The sequence below is a fragment of the Anabrus simplex genome, chromosome 4 (genome assembly GCF_040414725.1).
Source record: "Anabrus simplex isolate iqAnaSimp1 chromosome 4, ASM4041472v1, whole genome shotgun sequence".
In the NCBI taxonomy this organism is placed as follows: domain Eukaryota; kingdom Metazoa; phylum Arthropoda; class Insecta; order Orthoptera; family Tettigoniidae; genus Anabrus; species Anabrus simplex.
Genome location: NC_090268.1, coordinates 244,421,869 through 244,441,768, shown reverse-complemented (window position 1 = coordinate 244,441,768; position 19,900 = coordinate 244,421,869). Strand labels below are relative to the sequence as shown.

Here is a 19,900-nt window from a genome sequence, read left to right as displayed (position 1 = left end):
GTTGCAACCAAATTAATAAATTGTAATTATTTGGACCATAAGGAAAATTCATAAACCAATACCATTAATTAGATGATCATCTTACTTAAAATTAATTCCCACTTGATAAATGAAATACGGGCCCGCAACTACTATAAACTGTTTTAATTGAAATTTGCTATACATTCCTAGATCAATAATTAAGCAATAAACACAGACACACGCACCGAAAACAGATGTGGCTCCAACAGCAAATAAAAATTACATGGATAAATAAATGAAGTTTAAATGACAATAAATAAATGACAGAAAAGTTTCCCAACTAAGTTGAATATTACAAGGGAAAAATAATATAAACATTCCACAATTAATAACAGAACACAGACGCACACAAACTGGAGCTAGTCGTTACCGAAGCCAAGCTATAATTCATTAAAAGTAGCCAAAGCTACCAAAATTAATGCGTACCAACAAGATAAGATAATATATAATGGAACAAATAACAAAGGATAAGACCTCAAACAAAGGGGAGAATGCGACAAGAGAACGATAACCAAATGTGATTTATAAAAATAAAAGGCGACGAGCAAGTTTCAATTCCTCACAGGCTCAACGTTATAGAAGAAATAATAATAATAATTATTATTATTATTATTATCATGGATGACATTACAAAATTACATTTACATTTCATTAAACAGTTCGCCAACAGCTTAGTAAATTTTGAATAGAGGAGGCTTTGGACAGGGCCAGATGCGTGCATGAGGTATCATATAATTTAGACCCCAGAAAAACCGCAAATAACGATCCCATAACAAAACTACGGGCAACGCGCACAATAACAGCCCAGTTAGAAAGCAAATATCAAGAACGAAGAAAATTAGAAAGGAATACACAGACCAAAATTTAATAATAATAATAATAATAATAATAATAATAATAATAATAATAATCCCAAAGAATGAGTAGAAAATTCGACACGAACAATAAGTTAATAAATTTTAAACAAATGGAACAATACTCAACCTCATAGGCGCATATCTAGTGATTCCAAATTCCCTCACAATTTAATTACAATTAGATCTTGAAATTTTAGGCCATAATCAAAACTTTTACAAGGTAAGTTACATATTTAAAAAATTAATCTTGATGATGAATTGGTCCCTTTTAAGAAAATTTCACCTGCAGAAGTGAACGCAGTACAATTACATAAGCGAACGGTTGCCGAAAAGGCCAGATTCACGATAAAAGTCTTTTATTTCAAAAAATCCACGGCCTTAGAAGAGCTCCCAAAATATTAAGATTTCACAGTACTTACATCTTTGTGGTAGAATATCCAATTTCACAACTTACGCCACGTTTCTAAGCCTGGCACGCCAGTAACGGTCAATAATCACACAACATTTTGTAGTATAATAATTTAAATATAGGTTGGAGCCACAATAAATCTAAATTAAAGGCATAGCCGCAATTCTCCACTTCCTAGCCCGGAGTGTCTTAACTCCATTTTCAAGAGTCCATCCACAGTATTATAATTATTTGCAGAAGTATTTAGAGGACTATAAGGAGAAGTTTAAGTGCAATGGGTCTTTGAAATATTGACAGTTTGCTTTTAGTAATTGGAGTTTGTCAGTAGCAAAGTGGTGGAATGGTATTATTAAGAAGAAAGTTGTTAAGAGTAAGCAGTTATTTTTGTATGGTCCTTCGAATACTGGCAAGAGTACTTTTGTTGAGAAGGTTATTGGTGAGAAGAATATGAAGTACGTGTTTTTTCCAAATTTTGGGAAGTTTGCCTTTAATTCTTGTGCTCTTGACTTTCATAGGGTGTTTTTGAGGAATTTAAGTGGGAATTGTGGAATATGTGGTATGGAGTTGTTAAGAGGTTGCTTGAGGGGAGGCCTTTCAGTGCTGATCATAAGAATGCAAGTGCTCGCTTGTTGTGTCACCAAAATGTCTTCCAAAGCACACGCCTTGACACAGCCATCTTGTACTGCCGCCGCCAGAGAAGTCCCCTCTACTCTCAAGCGACAAGTTTGCACTGTAGACTGCACAAATAGACGAGCATTCCAAACAGTGGATGATAATGGGAGATAACATTCCAATACATAAGCAGACATGCCCAAATAAATACTTGTTGCCATTTTCATGTCACAGTCCGATGTGCATTAGCTTTCGTGATGCAAAATGAGTGAATTGTCAGGAAATAGTGAAATTTGTAATTGTTTGTTTGATCTGGACGTCGAAGGTGACGATGATTTTGACAATAATTCGTCACGTAGTGGCGAGTTATATGAACCTAGGCTAAGTGATTTCGACACTGATATTGACGATGATGTGGAACACAATGAATCAGCCACTGATGATAATGATAATGACTGTAATGCAGTTGACCAAACAGAACTGAAGTGGACAAGAGTTTATCCTCCAAAGCCAAAAATAAAAGTGGAAGAGAAGTTCAAGGTTCGAAACGCAGGTATACGAATTGCCCTCCGAGAAACAGTCCTCATCTAACACATTTCTATTTGTTTTTCTCCAATGCTATCTGGAATCAGTTAGTGACTGAAACTAATAAATATGCATAGGAAAGTATTTGAAACAAAACGAATTCTAGAAATATGGGTCCATATTCTCGTCTGCAAAGATGGATTGACGTTACACTATCAGAAATGAAAAAATTAATTTCTCTAGTTATAAATATGGGCCTCAACCCTAAAAACAACATTGAAAAATGCTGGTGCACTTCAAAATCAAAAATATTTCCATGTTTTTCTAAAGTCATGTCACTAAAACGTTTCAAAATGATAAACTCTATGTTACACAGAACCTCACAACAATATATTACCCCAGGACAACCAGGACATGATGCATGGTATAAAGTAAGATCATTTCTGGACTCAATAAACACTTCATTCAAAAATTCTTTTATTCTCCATCAAAATTTGTCTATTGATGAATCCATGATAGGAATGAAGAATAGATTTGTTCATATAATGTATGGGCTATGCCGAATAAGAGACATGCTCGGTTCCAAATAAAAAAAAATTGAAGTAGTAGACAGCAAGTATAATTATATAATCAACACGGAACTGTACAATGGAAAACGATTCTTGGCAGATTGGATTGATCTGCTTACAGAAAAATTTGTGCATTTGTTGACTGTCTCAAATCTTTTGAACAAAGGGTATCATATTTTCACTGACAACTTTTACGCAAAGATGCTTTTAGCTAAAAAACTTCTTGCGAATGACACTTTTCTTACTGGAACAGTCAATAAAAATTCTAAAGATCTATCGAAATCAGTTCTAAATTCAAAACTCATCCCTCAGACCTCAGTATATTTCAGAAAAAAATATATACTTTTGGTAGGATACAAAGAGAAATGTACAAGAAAACCAGTTTATCTGAAAACAATGGCTGTCACGCAGAGGACAAAATCATTCGAAGCAAAAGTGGAAAGGAAAATATAAAACCAGTTCTGATCCATACGTATAACCTGAACATGGGGTGAATAGACTGCAAGGAGAAGTCGGTACATCATGTAACATGTGACTGAGCAACAAGGAGGTACTGAAAAAAATATTCTATAACCTGTTGGGTATGGTAATTTTTGATACATACATACTCTATAGTTTGAACACCGACAAACCCCTTGAGCATGAGGAGTTTATGGCTAGTATTTCCGAAGGTCTTGTAGATGAAGAAACTCTTCAAACATTCCACCTGGACCTCCAGGAGAAATGGGACATCAGCTGGTATGCTTCCCAGGAAAGAAACTGTGGTTGTGCCCTGTTTGTTCGACTGCAGGAAAAAAGTCACGCACCGACTTCTGGTGCCCAGGATGTAATTGTTGTGTCCATTAACATTGCTACCATAAATTAGAACATTTTTGGAGACCTATGAAAGCAGGAAGAAAAAAGAGCCACCCCAAATATTGTGAGGATGAATCTAAGTAGACTCACGTGTTGGTGCAATGTTCTTGTGTTATTTCAGTTCTATTTTACTTTACAATATTTCAAGGTAGTGAAACCTTTCTACATACTTTTAATCAGCATAAAATTGTGCAAATTTTGTATGTAGTAAAATCGTCATGTAATATTACTTTTTACATACACGTTGCCCAGAACTTTCAGATTATTTGGAATACTTAGCGTGTGTTGGATACTTCGCTCTCATACTGCTTCAGGATACTAAATTGGTAAGTGGGGTTATTTTTTGCTGTACGTCGCACCGACACGGATAGGTCTTATGGCGATGATGGGACAGGAAAGGCCTAGGAATGGGAAGAAAGCGGCCATGGCCTTAATTAAGGTACAGCCCCAGCATTTGCCTGGTGTGAAAATGGGGAAACCACGGAAAACCATCTTCAGGGCTGCCGACAGTGGGATTCGTAACCCATTATCTCCTGGATGGAAGCTCACAGTTGCGCAGCCCTAACTGCACGGCCAACTTGCCCAGTTTGGTAAGTTTAATTTCCTTCCATAATATTCTTCGTTCTTTTCTGAATAAATTGACTTGTACATAAAAATTAATTGAAAAACATTTTTATGAATATTTTAAAAGTTGCTTGCAAAACTTTAATGCTTGCCGCTTGAAGGTAAACCACTTGCCGGTTCCAGGGTTAATTCGCCGCTACAGCCATTGGCCTACGTTCGTTCGGGGCACGTCTGTCGTTTTAACCAATGTCTTGCCAAATTGAAATGATGCTACCTTTCCATTGGTTCAAATCTTTGCATCACCTACGCTTACTTTAAACTCATGTCATATGACATTCTAGCCTCGTGTCAGGCTTCCGCAATGTGGTCCGTTGGTCTCTGCCATTGTCTTGTGTCATTCCCTTTTCATGCATGCGAAGATCATGCGCACGCCAAGTAGCTCCCTACTTTCTTAATTTAGCTTGTAGACAATAGACCACTGGTACCAAGCTTCCTGCCAAATTGTGAAACATATGCCCTGGTCACTCCAGGTCATGATCGTTTGTGTCATTAGACTTGTATATTCAAGTGTTTGTTTTCCTGGGCAATCCCTCTATAAAAACTGCAGTTGAAGACTCCACTTCCAAAACTGCTTCCTTCTACTTTTTTAAAAAGAATGATATAATGGCTGTTTCAATCTCTCAACAACATCTGGTAACAAATATGTTACCCATTTCATGGCTAAACTTGTTCCTTCCCTGTGTAACTTAGCTTCAGAGATAATGTAACTTTTCAAAACTCTCTCCCTCCACGAAGTGTTACTGTTCCAGAACTCTCTTTCCCTACATGAATTATTTTCAGAACTACTTCAATCCATAGGCAAGATTACTAATATTTGTTGTTTGTGTTCCAAAATTCTCTCCATCCTTCTTATAATTTTTCCTACAAGGTCAGTTTGTTTGTTTATTTATTTATTTATTTATTTATTTATTTATTTATTTATTTATTTATTTATTTATTTATTTTATTTGTTTCGATGCTTAGGATCTCGAGTGACTTGTTCAGCAAGTCTTCTTTCTTCCTATACTTCATTCTTTCACTCCTTCTATTTCTCTCCACTTCTGTGATTTGGATCTTCATCTTAGTATCAGTCCATTTATGACGATCTTCTTGTAAGCAGATCTATCCTGCACAGTCGTTAGTGGATGTATATATCTCTTATGCCTATAGCCTTCCAATCCTCCCTAACTTCCTTCATCCAGCTATTTCTCTTTAAGCAAGTCACATTCCATATCTTATTTGTTAACCTGTTGTCATCCATCCTCATCAAATGTCACACAAAACTTAACCTTCTGTTCTGTAATACACTTGATATTGTTTCTAATTTTTCGCATATCCCCTGCCTTGCACCCATATTTCATCCTGTTTTTTTGATACCCCATATATCTCTCAGGATCTTTCTTTCCTCCTTTTCCAATTAAATACAAGCTCTTTTGCCTAATGTCACGGTTTCAGTAGCATGCAATGCAGAGTTGTGGACCCCCTGTGGGTGGGGAATGCAGACAAATTATACACCCACAGTATCTCCTGCCTGTCATAAGGGGCGACCTAAGTGCGGACATGGATTGTGGTTTGGTATAATGTGTTGGACCCCCTGTGTATGGGAGGGGCTGAATACATTCACAGGTAATCCCTGCCTGTCGCAAAAGGTAACTAAAAGGGTCATGTGTCCACCGGTCTCCTCTTTATTTTTTTAATTTTTTTTTTAGGGTTAGTTGTAGACCGATTCAAAATTCTTTATGCGTGTTCTGCTCAGAGAATGCCCTCTTAGGTGTGCGACTACGCTCAAAAGCCCTATGGTGACCCCGGGAAACTATTTGTGTGGGAGCGCCATGTACCCGCACGGTAGTATCCGCCTGACAACACAGGTCCCCACACAGCCGAATGCCAGAAGGACATATTTTTATTGTATGTATATATATATTCTTTACGCTCTATGGGGTACATGCTATTGCAGGTGATTGGAGGAAGGTAGTCCTAGTGCTCATTGCCTCAGGCATTCCGTATTAGCCATCGTCTAACATCGGACCCTGGGCAATACCTGCTACGACCAGTGTGGTATTGCCTTGGCTGCTTAGTTCTGCTACAGAGGCCCCTGATTGAAGTGGGTGGCATTCGGGGAGGATGATTTCGGGCATGGTTTCAAAACATCTTCAACCTGCCCAAGGTGGTCCTCCGCCGAAGTCTTTAACTTTTGATTCCTTGAGGGGTTCAACCCCATGGGAACATGCTCAGTGTGAAGGAATGGGATCCAGCTTCTCTAGGTTTCTGGTTGCTACCAGAACTGATGGGAGTAACTTCAAGCTGGTAAACTCTAGTTTGTTTAGCAGGCACATAGAAGGTGTCGACAGCAAACTGGAAGATCTGAAAGAATTGCGCAACGGTAGTTTGTTGCTAATGAACGCCCACTGCCGTGCAAGATGTTCAGTTGCTCAAGTGCAACCACTTTGGTGATATTCCCGTCAAAGTGGACGAGCACAACACTTTAAATCTGGTTCATGGAGTTATCTTCCACCGCAATCTCACCTTGAACACTGACAGTGAGTTGATGTAAGGCATGAAGCACCGTGGCGTAACATGTCCGGCGCATCACGTGCGTAGTCAATGGCGAAGACGTTGCCTCGGGTGCATTCATTGTCTCTTTCAAATTGTCAGCGTTACCAGAAAAAGTCAAGGTAACAACCTATCGCTGCGATGTGAGGCCGTATACCCCGCCTCCCATGTGCTATCAGTGCCAGAGGTTCGGGCATATGGTATCTCGTTGCTCGAATCCGTCTGTGTGTGGAACATGTGGCAGTGGAGCTCATGGTGCGGAAGAGTGCCCTAACTGCCCTGGTCTTCATTCACCCCGAGATCGGAACTGTCCGGTATATCTCGGTGAGAAGGAGATCAAGACCCTGGATGGTCTTTCCTACCAGGAAGCGCGCCATAAGTTCAATTCTATGAATGCACCCATCAAGACTCTAGACTACACGAAGATAGCACAGAGTTTTCCAGGTTCATTGTTTACATCTTCTAAACCTGTTACGATCATTGCGCCCAAGGTGGCTGTTGCTCGGGTGAGTAAAGCCACAAAGTGTAAAAGCTCGAAGTGAGGACCACCCCACCTGCGGCCACAAACAGGTCTGTGCCGGCTGGAACACCTAAGCCGGCATAGCAGGGGTGAAAGGCCAAGTCTCCCCCCACAAAGAGGTCAGCGAAAGCCATTCCCATGCCAGTAGAGGCCGCATTGTCAACCAGGGCTGTGAAAATATCTCCCAGCCCGTCTAAACAGGAAAAGAAGGCGGAGGAGAGGAGCACCCTTACCAGGCGCTCCCGCACTTCTCCTGTGAAGAGGAAATCGTGCCCTCCATCTGGAAGGTATGAATCGGCGCCAGCAGGTACGCCTGCTCCTTCACTCCCCTCGTAAGAGGAAATCCTGCCCCCCAAAATAGGTCGAAGTTCTGGGCGTCAGTTTCCTCATACGAGGAAATCCTGCCCCACCCCCCAAAATAGGTCGAAGTTCTGGGCGTCAGTCTCCTCGTCTGTTGATGACGGGATGGACGTTGAGTGACTAATTTAACTTGGAAACAGTACTCTTTAACCCATGGGTAAATAATGCAAATATCAATAATTATTATTATGACTTGTAAGGTGTGGCTATGAAGTTGTTTACATTAGTATTATTATTATTATTTCCGTAGTAATGTTTGGACTTCATTTGGTATAAATCACGATCGTATGATTTGTGAGGTTATGTAATGAAACATCTGCTGTATATATATTAATACGAGTTTATTTAATGTATGAATACGTAATTAATAGTATATAATTTATTATTACATGTATATATGATGTATAAAGCCACTGCAGTATTGTGCGGCACACTGTAATATCCAGAATAACGTATCTTTGGCACTAGAGAGTTATAGAACATTATTTTCATTGTAAATAGGTTATTGGAGATTCTCGAAACTACGAGAAAACATGTTGTGTCATATTCTTCTAGAAGCCTAGCCAGGCCATGTATATAAAGAGGCAGTCTTGTGAGTGAGAGTTGAGTTGATTTGTGAAGTCATGTTGTGATTCTGCCAACATGCTACTCTAGCAGTCAAATGTTTCAAGATGGCAGTATTATTCTTCATATTAGTGTTTTGTTTATGATGGCAGGTTATTAGTTTATATGTGTATAATCAATATATATAAAATAAGAGTTTTGTCTGTACATTGCTCAGAATTTAAAAAGGATGGTATTTCTGTATCAGTCGTGTCACCAGTAACAAGGAAATGCACTTTTTACTTTTCTGTAATTGCTGTCTGTATGTATGTACACGCATCACGAGAAAACGGCTGAAGAGAATTTAATGAAAATCGGTATTCAGAGTCGGGGAATAAGTCGCTACAGTCTAGGTCATAAATAATTGTATTCATCCTGAGTGAAATGGTAGTTTAGGGGAAGGCCTAAAAGTTAATTCTCAAATATTTGTTATTAGTGGCCGTATCTTAGTGAAAATCGGTATGCGAAGTCTGGGAATAAGTCGCTATAATTTAAGCCATAAATAATTTTATTCACCCTAAGTGAACTGGTAGGTTTTTTTTTTTTGCTTTACGTCGCACCGACACAGATAGGTCTTATGGCGACGATGGGACAGGAAAGGGCTAGGAGTGGGAAGGAAGTTTCCGTGGCCTTAATTAAGGTACAGCCCCAGCATTTGCCTGGTGTGAAAATGGGAAACCACGGAAAACCATCTTGAGGGCTGCCGACAGTGGGGTTCGAACCCACTATCTCCCGAATACTGGATACTGGCCGCACTTAAGCGACTGCAGCTATCGAGCTCGGTAAGTGGTAGAGTAGGGGAAGGCTTAAAATTTAATTCTCATATATTTACGTTATTAGTGGTTGTATCTATAAATACTACATAACTAAAGGTATATGGTATTAAATTTCCAATCATTTATGACTCATACATTGTTACCGTACCGGCTATGATCACAGAAATATTCATGAATTTGGATTTTTGTTGCCAAGTCCATATGAGCGCAGAGTCACAAGAAAATTGCTAAGCAGAATTTATTGACAATCGGTATGTGAAGTCGGAGAATAAGGAACTACAGTCTACGCTATAAATAATTTTATAAGACGCCCTAATATCATAGAGTCAAAAGAAAACTAAATGTGAAGGACTACAATATGGAAAGCTCATAAAATGGATCAACAATAGCCTAGCATTACGTTGACTATTATTTGTTGTGATGTGTTTTGTGTCTTCTGTTGCCACTCATCTCCGATAGATAGGATTACTATTGTGTACCAAGTATTTTTAAAAAATTTGTTTGACGTTGCACTGACACAGATAGGTCTTATGGCGACGATGGGATAAGAAAGGGCTAGGAGTGTGAAGGAAGCGGCCTTGGTTTTAATTAAGATACAGCCCCAGCATTTGCCTGGTGTGAAAATCGGAAACCACGAAATACCATCAACAGGGCTGCCGACAGTGGGGCTCGAATCTACTATCTCCCGGATACAAGCTCACATCTGCACGCCCCTAACCACACGGCCAGCTCGCCCGGTCGTACCGAGTGTAACAGCCTGTCTGAATATTGGCGGGAATTAGATGGGGAGTTAGATAACTTTCTTCTTCAGCATGCCATTCCTCTGGTTTATAAATTTTCTGATACTACTAATACGTAACACACTGGTTCATCATAGCATTCGAGCTATTCGATCCCTACTCTGAGACACTGATTGGAATGAACATGTGTGTATTTAACGGAATAATGGCAGAAGAGTGCGGTTTTCCATTTGAACAAGTATTTTATATGATAACATTGCTTTTAATCGCTACATTCCTACTGAAGTTTTTGTAATGACTTATGTTGACTTCAGTTAGGAAAACCACAACGTCAGTCTTTCTGAGAATCCCGCAGCGAAGCACGGTTACATCAGCTAGTGTGTAAACAAAATAGTGTACACAATTGACATTATCACGTGTGTGCGTCTTTATGGATATATCAACGGTCTCGAGAAATTTTCTATTATACTCGAGAGAACAACATTATACTTACCGGGTTTCCGGTGCCGTTGGCATTTTTTGTCCATTCTGATACCTTCAACAAAGAGGTTCCACTAAGAACCCTGCTGGAGGCTGTAGCAGTTTGCGTTCCACTGCCTGTCATAGCAACAGTGTGGAATGTTTATTTTCCACAGGGCCAGCCTCTTAATATAAATGAAGGGGTAGGTGGAATATAGTCATAAGCCACAATAACTTAGTTCTGAGTAAATGACAAATTAGAGTTCAGCTCAAATCTGTAAATCATCCACTACATTTGTAATAACTGTCTTGTATAAATGAACACTTGTATGTGTTATAAAACATATGGGAGACATTGAAACAACACTTTGCTCTAGTATACGATTTAAGAGCATTTTTAATGAATGAGGTAACTAACATGGGCTTATGAGTTTATTTCCTGGAAAGAAATGTAAATACTTGAGCGTGAATACATTTTTATTTATCAAAAAAGGCACAATATTAGAGAATGAATAAGCCAACACTTGATTATAAAGACTCAATTATTTGAGAATAAACACACTTAATTTAAGAAAAAAATGTCTATCTCAAGGGAATTCTTCCACATCATTATCTTTAACATTATTTCCTGTAAGGGAGTAGAAGAAGTGTTGATTGGCTACAGGAATGAATGTCATGAGAGACATGACATCAGTCAATTTCTTCTGGTTGACAGGGAGTTGATTTCTGTTTTTTTACTCTGAGCTGAAATGGATCATGTTCCACAAGTCTTTCTTCTTGGTGCGAATGTTTGCATAATGAACTGGCCCTAGCATAGTATAATAATGCTTAACACCTAGCACAAAAGGGTCCTTGAAATTTAATTGAAATTGTGTAACTTCACTGAAGTGAACTGAATCTCCAGTTGTGAATTTAGTGGGTGCAATGACTTGAGATCATCTAAAGTTTTGAAGTCATCTCTTTCCATGTTTGTCACAATGAAGTTTTTTGGACTTGCTGACTTCACAACAACCACCCATTCATCTGGGGTATATACTATTGGACGTCTGTTTCTAGCAAATAGTTCAATGCGACCAAAATTGCGATCACAAGGGAATCTAGTGTGACCCACCACAGGATAGGAATGCTGCACAATTTCAAACCTCTTGGTTGCCACAAGAGATCTTTCCAAAGCAATTAGAGCCCAATTCTTTGCCTGTCCTGTGCAGTTATCAGTTATTATATGGAGTTACTTAGCATGTGGTTTGGCTATTTCTAAATACTTTATCAAGCAGCTACCAACTTCATCAGATCCTCTTCCTCCTTCGTTTTCACTCCACAGAAACATGAAACCTTTATTTGTTCCACAGTCATGTATTCCATAGTTGTTCGTCCACAGTTTACACTTATTAAAATGCTGGTCCTGCTGTCAGCTTAGCGGTGGGCAATGTTTGCTGCATTTCCATTGCTATCACATGGTATTCTTGGGGATTCTCTTTAGCTAAAGCTGTTAAAGATGAAATCATATTTTGCCCACTCTCTGCCCTTCTAAGGTGTAATTCATATTGAAGTTTCTTTTGTGCTAACTCGTCTGCAGGCAGCTCAGAATTGCTCATAGTAATTTGAAATGAGTCACACTTTGGACATATATCAGATTTTGGAATTTTGAATCCTATATTATACTCAGTGACAAAAATTTCCCTGAATTTACTTTCAGACACAGTGGGGAGCTGGTATTCCTGGCAATAAGTAGAATATTTATCGCGGAACAAAGACGAAATTGTTAAATCACAATCTGAGTAAACTTTATTGGGGTTCTGTTGTCTACTGTAATGACTTCTGTATTTCGGTATAGCATCAGTAAATTTCCGAACATCTTACACAGCTTCCTCTGAAAATTTATGAGCGTGGTTCCTGTGCCTAACTGAAAGGAAAAATGAAGTCCATGAGCAAATATGTATTTTAGTCACAAATAACAGTTATGTAGTGATATTCAAATCACTAGCATTAGGATTGTAGAGAACTGAGGATTATTCCTAGAAATAGCCTTCCAAGTCCTAGAGTACTTCTACTAAAATATAAAATCTATGAAAAATCTAGAACTTCAGCTTTCAAAACTGTACTAACAAAATTTACACTCCTAAAATGCAACTTCATTTTTCCAGGTTTCAACCCAGGCACCTTCAATCTAATTGCCAACATATACAAACCTTTAGAAAATATTAGAGCAAAATTTAAGCAATATAACTCTACTAAAACTATCATAAAAGGATCTGAACTATTATTAAACATGATAACCTATCCTGTCCTCCTTTGGGATAGGCATGCACAACTTAATTTTTTGCTGCAAATTTCTTACTTGTCTAGCATGATTTTGTAATCCATGAGCATTCAAAAATGCCTCCTTGCAGATAGAAGCTTGAACACCATGTACATTCACATGATATGAGAAAGTCACTGCCCTGGATGAGGTTTTTGTCTTTTTCAGATAGCTGAAAATAGAAATAAAATGTACTATTAGTTATTATTAAATGTGCCAATAATACATGAAAGTTAACATGCACTTATTTAAGTAAATGCCCATTTATGGAATAAACCAATAAGATTTAAATATCCTTATTCAAGAAATCTATGGTCCAATTTTTTTAGAAACAGGTTATTCTGCATTGAAAACACTCTGTGTAATAAAAGAAAACAAATCTTTGCTTTTTTGGCATCATTTTTATGTTTCCCTCTAGATATGTGTTCTGGGTATTGAAATTCTCTAAGTCCCAGAAAGAGTGAAAAATATCTCTTCCTCTCCAGCAAGTTTAGTGAAGCATCTATCGGAACAGCTGCAGGGAGGTCCCATTGAAGCTGCATCAACGGTTTTATTTGTTCTAATGGACACATACTGATGACCAGCATTACGACTTCATTTGGCCTTCACCACTTTCCATTGGTTACTATTACACCTCCTTTTCCTTGATGGGTTTTGTTTTCTTGGTGATTCCTCAGGCATTCTACTAACTTTATGTTGTAAAATTAGGATTAACAAATTCAGACAACATCAGATGAACATAGTTATAAGCCACACCAATAGATATTTAACTGCTAATTGCTTTCACATGATATCCTATGTAAATATTATTGTTAATATTAATAGTTCTACTAAATAATTAATTATTCTATGGTTATCAAATCTAATGCTGTTGTTCATGCATTTCCATAAGATACGAGTTATTTGTAAAGTAAGTAGAATGAGTAAAATACAGTCACAAGCCACAAACTACAGGTTATCCATGATAAAATATGTCTATACTCTTACCAAGTTGTCATTAGAGCTGGAACTGCTGCTTGATGGGTGCCAAGAATCATCACCATCTGTATCAAAAGTATCTGACTCTTCACTTTCAGCTTCATTATTCTCAAAAGTCCTCTGCACAGGAGATAAATCTTCATTCACTGTTGATTTCAACGCCATTTTGGTGTGGCTTGTGACTGTTAGTTCTGTAATTGTCACTAGATGGCAAAGTAAAGAACTTCCACCTATCATATGCTGCCATCTTTTATAAATACAAGAAACTTCTTAGTGTGATATTAAAGAGGAAAATTTAAAGAATACGATGACATGAACATCTCAAAAACAACAAAATGGTGGATTTTAATGCCCTTCACCTGGTATAGGGCTCTGAAACACCTTGCCCCAGGGGAAACATTAGTAAGAGAGCTGGATTTATGTATTTTGACTACAGGTAAACCATTTCATTTCATTGTACGTTGCAGCACATACTCTCACACTGGTTCCCCTGTTTCGGTGGAATGCACACGATCTCTGTGACAATGTTCTTACTTTGTTGAAACAGAAATCCGTCGAGGCTCCTCCTCGCAATTTAACTTACATAATACAAGTTATTCTTGCTGCTGAGGAGTCTATTCCAGCGGACTCCTCACCGTAAAACTCGTTCCTTGGTGGAATGAAGAAATTGCAGCAGCTATAAATGCTATCGTAGGTAGCCTACTGTGGCCAACTTGGTAACATTTAAAAAACTCTGTGCTAAGGCGTGAGTTCTTATTCGATAGCGTAAGAAAGCTTCGCATGTGACATCACATACTCTGTCATCTCAAGTGTGGACTAAACTTTGACGTATTTCGGGTACCGGGAATTTCCATTGCAGGCAGTAATGTCACTCAACTGCTCTCGATTGCTAATCATCTAGCCAGTCACATCACAGATGTGTCTGGCTCTGGAAATTACCATCGTGATTTCCTCTCTCTGAAGCAGGAGGCAGAACATCATCACCTCAGTTATGCTGGTCACCGAGCTTGATAGCTGCAGTCGCTTAAGTGTGGCCAGTATCCAGTATTCGGGAGATAGTAGGTTCGAACCCCACTGTCGGCAGCCCTGAAAATGGTTTTCCGTGATTTTCCATTTTCACACCAGGCAAATGCTGGGGCTGTACCTTAATTAAGGCCATGGCCGCTTCCTTCCCACTCCTAGCCCTTCTCTGTCCCATCATCGCCATAAGACCTATATGTGTCGGTGCGACGTAAAACAAGTAGCAAAAAAAAAAGTTTTGCTGCTCAAGCTTCAGGGGACTATAATGTGCCCTTTACAGAATGGGAGCTGTGCAGCCCCTTGGCACTTTGCAAGGACACGTCTCCCGGACTAGACAGTGTTCATAACGAGATGTTGAAACATCTTAGTGAGGATAGTCTGTTATATCTCCTTCATGTGTTCAACCAAATCTGGATAGAGGGCATAGTAATTCCTGTCCTCAAGCCTGACAAAAATCCTAGGTATGCAGGAAGTTACAGACCTATTTGTCTTACTGTTTGTATAAGCTATTTGAGAGGATCGTAAATCGCAAACTTGTGTAGTGTCTTAAGAAAAAAGGACTTTTATCCGAGTATCAGTGTGCTTTCTGAGCCACTCGCTCGATTAGTGACCACTTGGTTCTCCTGGAGAGTTCTGTCCAGGATGCATTTCTCTGGAAACAGCATTTGGTGGCTGTTTTCTTTGACTAAGAAAAGGCCTATGACACCACATGGTGATATGGTATCCTTTCATTCCTGCATCAATGGAGATTCCGAGGTGGTGGTGTTTGAGTCATCAGTCCATAGACTGGTTTGATGCAGCCTCCATGCCACCCTATCCTGTGCTAACCTTTTCATTTCTACGTAACTACTGCATCCTACATCTGCTTGTCATATTCATACCTTGGTCTACCCCTACCGTTCTTACCACCTACACTTCCTTCAAAAACCAGCTGAACAAGTCCTGGGTGTCTTAAGATGTGTCCTATCATTCTATCTCTTCTTCTCGTCAAATTTAGCCAAGTCGATCTCCTCTCACCAATTCAATTCAGTATCTCTTCATTCGTGATTCTATCTATCCATCTCACCTTCAGCATTCTTCTGTAACATCACATTTCAAAAGCTTCTATTCTCTTTCTTTCTGAGCTAAGTATCGTCCATGTTTCACTTCCATACAATGCCACGCTCCACACGAAAGTCTTCAAAAACATCTTTCTAATTCCGATATCAATGTTTGAAGTGAACAAATTTATTTTCTTAAAAAAGCTCTTCCTTGCTTGTGCTAATCTGCATTTTATGTCCTTACTTCTGCCATCGTTAGTTATTTTACTACCCAAGTAACAATATTCATCTACTTCATTTAAGACTTCATTTCCTAACCTAATATTTCCTACATCACCTGCCTTCGTTCGACTGCACTCCATTACTTTTGTTTTAGACTTATTTATTTTCATCTTGTACTCCTTACCCAAGACTTCATCCATACCATTCAGCAACTTCTCGAGATCTTCTGCAGTCTCAGATAAAATAACAATATCGGTTCTTAGTGTCACTGTTCACGATTACCATAAATGGTGTTATTGCTGCTGCTGGTTCAGCAGTAATACCATCGCTATATGTGGACGATGTTGCTCTACATTATAGCTCGCACAATATGGAAGTCATAGAGCAACAATTAGAGCAAGCTATTAGGAGAGTGGAACAGTGGACTTTAGAACATGGCTTTCAGTTTTCAACTGTAAACACCTCTGTTGTTCACTTCTGCTGGAAGTGCACTCTTCACCCCATCCTGAGCTTTGTTTAGGGGATGTCGCTGTTCTTGTAGTTGACACCAATTTCTTGGGCTTCTTTTCGATAGCAAATTATCATGGGAGCCACACGTGCGGCAGTTGAAGTTGAATATTTTTAAGTTTCTTAGCGGCACTACTACTACGATTTTATAGGGCACAGATTTTATCCAGGTTAGACCACGGCATTGAAGCATATGGATCAGCAGTGCAAAGCATCCTTGCGAAACTGAATAGCATCCACCACAGCGGGGTTAGATTGGCAATGGGAGCTTTTTGTACAAGCCCCGTTGCTAGCCTGCTCGCTGAACCTGATGTGCCGCCTTTACACCGGAGGCGCCAGCAAATTGCTTCTGTCCTGTGCTGCATTTTTGCGACATATGCCACTTCACGCAAGCTATCCTTGCGTATTCCACAATGGAAACCATCAGCTGTATGCTGCTTATCCTCAAGCATGACCGGTTGGAATACGCTTTGATAGCAGTCACAGATTGTTTTATGTACATTAGGTTCCCTGTCTTGTCAGACAACCAAGTGGGGTACCTCCGTGGATAATACGACGACCTGAAATAATCCTGGATGTGCACTCTGGCCCAAAGGAAAACCTGGACCCCCCGATTTATCTGAGGTTCTTCCTGTCCGTTGTTATCCGGGATCCAGATTCAGTCGTCGTTTACATGGATGATTCGAGGGCAGATACAAAAGTGGGCTGTGCATTCGTTGTCGACAATAACAGGTTTCTTTTTCCTTTACCAGAAGTCTGTAGTGTGTACACAGCAGAGCTCTATGCTATATGTGAATGCCATTCACACTGTCCGATGAGCGTCGGCACATTTTGCTGTGTACCGACTCCTTGAGCTCGCTACAATCTGTTGATGATATAGATGTTGATTCCCATAGGGAACTTTAAATATTTGTCCTGAATGAGTAAATTTATAATACCAATATAATGGTCCGTTATTGGACATTATAAATTTTCCAGCTAACTCATTCTTGGTTGCCTGCGTTTTGCCCTCGTGTGCTAAGTTAGGCTCGTCAGTTGGGACTTAGCACACCACCCAAGACGCAAGGCTAGTGCATACCGTGATGGCCACTGCATAGGCTACTTGAAGCCACCAGCAGTGCCAATGCACTATGAGAGCTATGTCTCATTCCCAAAAATTGATGCCTGCCTGGCTATCAGATGATATAGATGTTGATTCCCATAGGGAACTTTAAATATTTGTCCTGAATGAGTAAATTTATAATACCAATATAATGGTCTGTTATTGGACATTATAAATTGTTCATCATCTGTTTTGAATTCTAGTCAATGGATACATTTTAAAATTTCAATTATATCATGTCATTTCGTACCATTAGGGGCCGACCTTAGATGTTAGGCCCCTTGAAACAACAAGCATCATCATCAGAGTTCGGGATGGTCATCGTGTAGTGTCGCAGTTTGGCGTTCCTCGATAGGTTCTTCTTCCCGTAAGTCGTCTTGGCTGTGAATCGTAGTTTCTGCAGGAGTTATGCTTTTTCTACCGTACTCTTATTATTCTGTAGTTTTGTCTGTTATATTCTCACCTAGGTATCGGAAACTGTCAACTCCCTCCACTACTTGATCTCCAGCCTTTGCATTCAGTATCCTGGTCTTCTTGTACGCTATCGTCAGACCAACCTTGCCGCAGTCTCGACTAGATTTGCTAGTGCCATCTTCGTATCTTCTTCCGTCTCGTGTAGCAATGCCATATTATCTGCCAAGGGCAAACAGTCCACTGTGACGACGTATTTTATCGTGTATCCAATCTTTACACCTTCGATGCCGATGGTTTTGTTCAACACAAGGTCAGTTTATGTTCTTGTTTTCAACAATTACTAATATTAAGGCCACGGCCGCTTCCTTCCCACTCCTAGCCCTTTCTTGTCCCATTGTCGCCATAAGACTTACCTGTGTCGGTGCGATGTAAAGCAACTAGCAAAAAAAAAAAAAAAAAAACCCGCTGCATAAGCTATGAAGGTCATTTGGCGAGTGGTGCCCGTTTGTGCAATAAAGACACAGGAGCATACCTGCCAACCCTTCCGATTTACCCGGAAACTTCCGTTTTTTAGCTCGTCTTCCGATTTTCCGATTTATTTTTAATTCTTCCTTTTTTGACCAATATAACCTCCAGTACAGTCAATACTCTTCTCCTAGGATAAAGGATAAATTCTTATAAAGGATAAATTCTTATGTGCTTGTGTAATTTACCCAACCACATTTTCATGCGATTTTATTTGATGCTTTATTTCGCGAGTGTATCGCCTTCGTGCATCGTGTTTCTACTACAGCATGTGTGCTTTTCGGCTGGGGATTCGGGACGGCAATCGTCCTACAAGCAAGAGGGACTAGTGCGCGCTAGCGACTCTGTTAATCGGGACGAAAGAATGAGTTTCTTATTGTGTGGTTCGCGCACTAACAACATCGTTTCTGTGCGTAATTTCGTTGGAGTTGTTCTAGCGGCTCTGTGCTTTTCCCCATGTAAAAATCGTATGTTAATAATGTGTGAGACGTGCCGATCTGTTTTGTATGTGGTAGTTTCGCGTATTTCACTGCATTTTTGTTTATTCTTACTTCATAATTGTAATGAGTTGAATGTATTTCAGGGAGTTGTGTCGATGACAGTTTCTGGTTTTTTCTCTTCACGTTATGGCCAAAAACATAACAAAAGTTATCTCCAAGTGTTCAGAGATAGCTATAAAATTAAATTTCCGATCGTTTTACAGTCTAACAAAGTAAACTATTATGCAAATCAGCTCGGGACATAAAATTTATTTCGAGTTATCGAAATTTCGAGATAGAGAGAATATCGTTATGGAGCATGTATGGCACATAATTGAATCATACTGTATGTATCTACGGACTTTTACTGAATACGTTATGTTTAACGGTACTTTAAAATATACAAAGAAACTCTATTTTACGGCATCACTTTAATTATAACAATTATTATAGTGACATTTTAGAAGACAGTATATAGTACATACAGTAGTGAAACAAACACCTTTGGAAAAATATCCGTTAGTCTCTTATGTTTGTTTCCTCCCTTCACATTGAAACTTCTCGTCAATACCACGCACGGAGCTTGTCATCCGCGACTTCTGGGCTTGCTTTCGTACGTGACCGGTAATTAATTGACACCCGGGAAACGGCGAGGTTTTACCGATCACTTGAAGTTCGAGTTTTTCGGTCCCCGTCATATTAGTTTCCAGCTTCACTGTAACCCTTTCCTTACTTGTTAACTGTTCCTCACAAACTACAAATGCCGTATTGCACAGTTAATGTTGCACAAAATTCGAGTTACAGAGTAAGTTTTTGCTTCAAATGTTTGCTTCGAGAAATCGAGAAATTCTT

The 19,900-nt window shown here is 39.3% G+C and overlaps 1 protein-coding gene and 1 pseudogene across 3 annotated transcripts in view; one reads left to right on the top strand and one right to left on the bottom strand.

Moving 5' to 3' along the window:
• Dlic (dynein light intermediate chain) overlaps positions 1–19,900 on the top strand; it is a 316,288-nt gene that overhangs the window by 280,411 nt on the left and 15,977 nt on the right. The gene's annotated exons all lie outside the window — the stretch shown is intronic.
• LOC136872094 (uncharacterized) lies at positions 11,851–13,904 on the bottom strand (annotated as a pseudogene).